The sequence below is a fragment of the Brassica napus genome, chromosome A1 (assembly GCF_020379485.1).
Source record: "Brassica napus cultivar Da-Ae chromosome A1, Da-Ae, whole genome shotgun sequence".
Classification (NCBI taxonomy): Eukaryota; Viridiplantae; Streptophyta; class Magnoliopsida; order Brassicales; family Brassicaceae; genus Brassica; species Brassica napus.
The window spans coordinates 12,425,811-12,433,015 of NC_063434.1; the positions used below are offsets into that span (position 1 = coordinate 12,425,811).

A 7,205-nucleotide genomic window follows, 5' to 3' on the forward strand; every position below is an offset into this window, starting at 1 on the left:
ACGCTTCCAACACGTATCCGCTTCCTAATTTTTTAAAAAATCTCGCTTCTGCGCTTTCATACGCTTCTGTTTCCACGTACCCAATTCCGTTTCCATGTAACATAGGTCCACATTGGATTGAAAAATTAACAAATCAAAGAAGTTTAATTTGCCACGTCATTGCTGGTTTGTCGACTGAAGATAAGAAACTGGGCCTTTGGTGTTATTTGGTTACATATCCTTCTTCTTAGTCCAATAATGAGCCATCTTTAAAATGAGCCATCTTTAAAACCTAATAGTTCTCCAGTCGTCGTCGTCTTCCATCTCTTCTTATTTCAGCACCTTCATCTTTTACAGCTTTCCCTTCTCCGCTTGAACGTATACGTTCATTAGCATTTAGCTCAATCATTAATTGCAGATATCCTAAGGACATGAATCGATTTCCATTCCACCAGCTCCACATTATATAAGTCCCTCATCTCTTTCTTCCTTCCTCTCATCACCACAGTAACAAAAATCAATTTATCAAATCCACAAAAGGGAACAGAGAACGAAATTTACCGGCAACCCCCATGTGTCTCTCTACAGTGACGTGTTGCTGGTTTGGTTCAGAGTGAGCTATGGCTAGATATAAATTTATATTTAGGAAGCAAGAAGCACAACGAAATGGCTTTCTAATTGGGCTGGAGCTCTTTTTATTGATGAACAGGTATGAATTCATCTTTTTATGACGACTATTGGACTCTTTGAGCTTTTGCGTTCCTAAACGTCTTGCTCATTTCCTGTTGATTGATGTGAAACAGAGTCAAAAGATCTAAGACACGTTTGATGTCGCGTTCAGAAAACAGGGCCTGGAAGTATAGAAATCTCTTCTGAGCAAAAATTTCATGTTGACTTTTTGCCGTGTACGTCTTCTCACGGGTAACTTTCCAGTAAATATTCTATTCAATTTTTGCTTCTTTTGTTTGACAACTAAGCTTCCACAAACCATAGACATGAAGAAGAGGAGCGCTTTGTGAGGGAGATATTGAGGCAGAGAGGAAGCACAAAGAAGAAGAAGAACTTAGTTTATCTTTAAAGATTAGGTTCTCTGTCTAAATCTCACCATTCAAACATCTGCACTTTGAGTTTTTGGACTTGGGTATTAGGAAATATTTGAGGATATTCTGATTTATGGTACCAAATGTAATGTTTGGTGATCTTGATGTCTTCTATAATAGGTTTCAACACACCGAGCTTCTCTCAAGTGTAACAAGAGGTTGCTTTCTCATCTATCAATGATGATTTGACAATAGACCATCCCCAATTTTTCATATAATCAATTATTGCGGAACTCAAGTACATCCACACATGTATTCCATTTCTCTAATTTGGTCTCTGAGTTTAGCTTTGTCATCCTTCAATCTCTCTTTATGTGTATATATCTCTATTAAATTTAGAACTATGTTGCTATACGATAGTATATATAGAGCTCCACTGTTTTGTGGATGTTTCCTACTTCCAAGTTGCTTCTCTATATAAACCTCTCTTTTAATTTTTGTATTACTGCGTGCTAATATTGGTGGATTTTGATTTGTTGTATACACCCGCCATTGATATATGGAGCATAGGCTGAATCTTTCCCGGAGTATTGGTGTGATAAACTCACTTTTCCCTGGAAAGAATGTGATCTGCTGGGGAAACCTTCCATGGACACCATATCTGGGGTACTGATCCTCTTCTTAGACATTAGATTTTGAGGTTCTGAAAAATCTTAAAAGCATGGACTAATGACGAGTACCCTGATTTTATAATAACTATACAAGTAAGGAATGAGAAGGCAAGGTGGTACTTAACAAGCATGAGGAAGAAAAAGCCACATTTTACCGCTCTTAACTACAACTCTGCTATGTTGAGTCAACTTGATTTCGCTGTTGATAGAAATTTAACTTTCATTAAACAGAGTCTTCCATGATGTTGTCCTTGGTTTGTGTGAGGCCAAACTGGTTCCGTCATCACTGCCTTTTTGAATCACTAGGCAACGTTCTACTTGAACTCTTTTAAGTAACATAAAACTCTGAATCTGATGACTAATTGACGCTATTTTTTTGTGCTCACTTTCATATAGACATGGCTTTTTCTCAGATGTCATGGAGTTTATTAAAGTAAGCTGAGGCTGCTTTGTTGCCTTACAGGAAACTTGGAGGAATAGGGTAGATGCTTACTGGGATCTCTTGAGTCCTGCAATTCAATCAGACACCATGAGGAACATAATGGACATGAAAGCAAACATGGGTTCCTTTGCTACTGCTCTGAATGACAAAGATGTTTGGGTTATGAATGGCGTTCCTGAAGACGGGTCTAACACACTTAAACTGATATACGACAGAGGCCTGATGGGTGCTGTTCATAGCTGGTCAGTTTCTTCCTTAACCTCTTCACTTTGTCATAATCTATTGATATCTATGTTCTTTAATGATATAACATATGATTACTATGGCAGGTGTGAAGCCTTCTCAACTTACCCAAGGACTTACGATCTATTCATGTGTTTCTTTGTCACCTTTTTTCTTTTATATAAGAAAACTAATTTCTTATTTTGTATTATTTTAAATAAATTTATTAGGTGATGTTTTGAAGTTTGTGTGATTTATTGATCTTGATGGATGATGGTGTAATTTTTAATAAATTCTATTCTTCGGATAATTACATTATATTTTAGCTGAGCAATCAGGGAGGAAAATATTTGCTTAGAAGAAAACTGTGGATATATTTTTATGTTTCGTTTTGTTATTTTCCAGAGTTTATGTGTTATTATATTTTTAATATTTCATCTTAAAATTGTAGTTTTATATTTTGTGCTACGCAGCTCTGTTCTCGGTTTGGTTGTGTCCAACAATTTTGTTTAATTTTGAATTTTGCAAACACTTGAGTTAGAGCATAGATGTTGTCCAAGATAGAGGGTCTCTTCATCTATAGAATTATACATAGCAATATGAATGCTTGGCTTCTTTTCAAACTGTTTTAGTGTTAGATTTCAGAATAATAAAAAGTTGCAATATCAGATGCCATTTGACAGTAGAAAATTTTCACAAATAATTCAAAAATATATAGAAACAATTATTCCAGTAAAATTTCCTTCCTTTCACTCATTTCTCATAGTCACTGCTTAATGATATTTATAGAGCAAATCTGGTTATATTGGTTTAGGAAAAGGACGTTTATTTTTTATTTTTTTATTTTTACCTCTTTAATACAAATACGTGAACAAAACCAATGTAATTTAATAGTCTTTGCTTTTGTATTTTTTTCTCCCCCGATGATTAGTTGATCGATTCTTTTTTTATGTGATCTTTGTAGTAAATAAGATCTGGAATCTCATTATTGTTTGTTATTTAATAGTGTAACATATTGGTAATTCACAAAATAATCTCATTTCTTGAGATGGCAGGAACGTCCTGAACATGGATCCGTTCAAGTGATACTCAATATAAATTAAGATACTTATGCATAAAATTATGAAACATACTCTTGGAGAAGATGACCGAATTAATAATTACTGGCAATGAACTAAAATAATTGTGAATATAAAGAAACTATTTTTTTCAAAAAAAAATTAGAGAATCTGTTTTACAATTATTACTTATTAATAATAGTATTTTAAAGTTTGTAAAAACTTCAAATTTAGTATTAAAAAATGGTTGACGTCAATTGTTGAGGATTTTTTGGTGACATTTTTAGTATTGTTCTAAAATGAGCAGCAGTCATCAAACATCATTGCGAGTGTCATCATCTCTTATAGATTCTAAATATCATAAAGAACGTCTAATACTGCAATTTAGAACTCAATTGTAAATACAAAGTGAAACACACTGATTTCAAACAAAAATATAAATCTGTGAATACCTACTATGTTAGAATAGTTAGAATAGTGATGTGGTGTGTTCTCAAATTTGACACATGTAATACATGGTTCATTTCTGTCACAGCCAAATGAACTTTACTTATGATTAATAATTTGTTTGATGATAACCCAATATATAAGATAGATATATTTGGATCATAACTTAGAGTTAACTATTCTTTATTTATTTCACATTTTTTCATCTTTCCATATGTATTTGTAGATAGTTAAAATGAGAAATTTTCAGTTCTACTAACTTTTAATTTATATATGGTTTATTTCAAGGGGTGTAATATATGAAAATTATATATATTGAATATATTGATATTTGTCTAATTCTGGGCGTAGTCCGGAAAAAATCTCTAGTAGCCCTATAATTGAACTCAACGCCTAACTTATAGCCTACTAGTCACGCGTCTGAATTTGAATTCCTAAGTATAGCATATCTAATGGGATATTAGTTTTTTAATGGAATTTGAGACATGGAAATGATTTTTTAGGTGGTGACCCTGTTGGCAACTTCATTTAAAACCTAAGTTCTTTTGTACCTAAAAATTTCTTAAACAGTGTAAAGATTACGACATTCAAATAAAACTAAATTGTGGACAATTTATTTTAAACTAGAATAAAAAAGTGTTTGTAGCTAAAGGAGAACTCCATATGGCTTCTTGGAACAATAGAGCATGATTAACCCCGGTCTCTTAGCCGGGGCTCTTAACTCATAATTTGATTTTTTTTAACACTTTTCGGCTAAGAAACAATTCTTATATCTCTTATTGAAGAGACGGTTCTTAGTTTTTCTTAGTTAAAATCTAAGAAAAGATAAAAATTGTCTAACTTCAATTAAGAGACTGGGGTTAGTCATGATCCCTCTTGATTCAAAATCTTTCTATGTGTAAGACCGAGATAATCTCGAAGAAACCAAATTCAACTTCGAAGATACAATAAAAAGTCCCTTTAATTGTGTTCTATAAGTGTATTAATTTAGCGATAGGGAATAATTAAATAGAGTGTCGTATTTTTTATTCATATATCGCCAAAACAAATTACTATGAACAAATTGGTTGTTTATTTCCATTATCTTCTAGACTATATTTGCGAAGTGATTTTGCCACATGTCCTCTCTACAATCATTTTTACAAAAACAATGATGACATGGCTAACAAGATTGATGACATAGTTTATAGTTAATATGACATGGACAATCACATTTATTACTGACATATATTTTTGGTAAACTTTATAGAATATGACAATAACTAATACATTACATTTAATGTTGATTTATATTTTTAGCAAACTTCTTAAAATATGGTAATAATTAATAAATCATCATTAAAATAAATATATTGAAATATGCATTATAAATTTCGAAATACATAATTGTATTTTTATAATTATACAATTTTTATTACTAATATTTTCAAAATTTTCTACATCTTTTTTAAAATATTGATAAATTGTAAATCGTAATTTTAATAGTTTTTGTTTTAGCTATGAAAATTTTATAAATATTATTTAGTTATAATTTTTAATAACTATACAAGTTTTATATGATCTTTTAGTAATTTTATACAAGTTGATTTAATACATTTAACCAAAATAAATAGATAAATTTTTTTTATCTAAGATTCAAATTTTATATATATTACGTATATATTATTAAATGTAATTTAAAATAAACAAAAAAAAATTGCTTATTTTTTGCTTAAATAATCAACTTTATATTAAATATTAGCAAAAATAATAAAATATATAATATTAATAAATTTCATCTTAAATATAATTTAATTTTTAAAAATTTTATCACTGCACATGGTGCAGGAAAACACCTAGTGTGGAAATAAAACAATTGCGAATTTGTTTTGAAAAAAAGTTGTTTACCAAAGCAACTTCTTATAAATATGGTCCACATTTAAATAATGTACTATTATTTAGGCAACATAAATATAGTAAAAAGAAGCTAAATGGAATCATTAGTTCGATTTGCCACAAAGAACAATTAATCAAATAATTTTAAAATTTTAAATAATATAGAAAAAATATGCAAATAATTCACTCCAAAATGTTATGAAATAAATAGTAACATGTTACCTAAAAGATATAACTTAATATATATATATATATGAAACCTAAATTGTATCTTTATTCTCGAATATTGTTTATGTGATATGAATGATTTTCAAAAATCAACTTAATAAGTGACAACGGTTTTTTTCCTATCTAAAAGGATTAAAGTTTTTCGACTATAACAAAAATATAAAAGTTATCATTTATTCTAGGGCCTTTATTTTACCTGAATTTAAAATGACACATTGACAAGTTGAAAATGAAAGTAAATGACCTTGGGAAGATTTTCGCCGAGCATAAACAATGTGAAGATCAATCAGGTTGTGATGAAAAAGACAACAAAAATGTTGCAATGTGTTGGAATTTTTCTGATTTAAGTTACTCACATGATTCTAAAAGATAAAACATATTATAAGCTCATTACAAAGGGCATAAGAAGATGTGAGAGATAAGACAGTCAGTAGCCAGTCCATTGGAGAGAGTGATTCTAGGAGCTCCCAAATTATAGAAGCTCCATCACCGAACCAGAGCCCTCGAGACTCAAAAACATCAGGTATATTTCAAACACTAACATTACTTCCTGAATCCTGAGAGGGGAAAAACAACAGAAAGTAACCCTTGATTGTTGGGTGTAGTATTAAGCTGAATGCTTTTTATATTCCTTTCGCGTGATTTCATCTCATTCATCTTCTTTTAAAGTTATTCTGGCTTGCATACTTTCTTATATTTTTCCAAATAAACCACAAACCCTTCGGATCAATATGCATGATTTCTTTCTCACTCTCTTATTATATTCAAAATGCCAAACTCTAATTTACTTCTGAAATTTTGTGCAAATATTGAACTTTGATACAACTTATAGTCAAAGAAGATCATCAGCAGAATATTAATAAGTGGACAACAAGTTCTCTAACTACTGTCCAAGCTCAAACTTTGTAAGTTTTTATTACAATGTTATCAAACTACGTAACCATATAATGTAACCATATTTATACTAAACTTAAAAAGAAAATGATGTAACCATATAATCCGCGCGCAACAACCTAGTGCACATAAAAGGATACCCTTCCAAATATTAAATCACATCGATCAGTGGGATATTATTTCAAAATTTAACTTTGGGTTGCACTTATACTGAGTAACAAACTTTCAACGGTATGAAATTATTATTAAATGATTAGTCTGATAATTTGTCTCACGCAACCACATGTGTATATGCTCCTGATTCAATGGTGGGTGACTTAGGCTCAAAGCGACTTAGACGTCTATTAAA

General features: G+C 30.7%; 1 long non-coding RNA gene across 1 annotated transcript; it reads left to right on the plus strand.

The window, feature by feature from the left end:
* Positions 1-277: 277 nt before the first annotated feature.
* Positions 278-2,704, plus strand: LOC125606857. Its single transcript, XR_007338118.1, has 5 exons — positions 278-688; positions 783-900; positions 973-1,685; positions 2,154-2,374; positions 2,462-2,704. It is a non-coding gene; the product is annotated as an uncharacterized LOC125606857 (long non-coding RNA).
* The last annotated feature ends 4,501 nt before the right edge of the window (positions 2,705-7,205 follow it).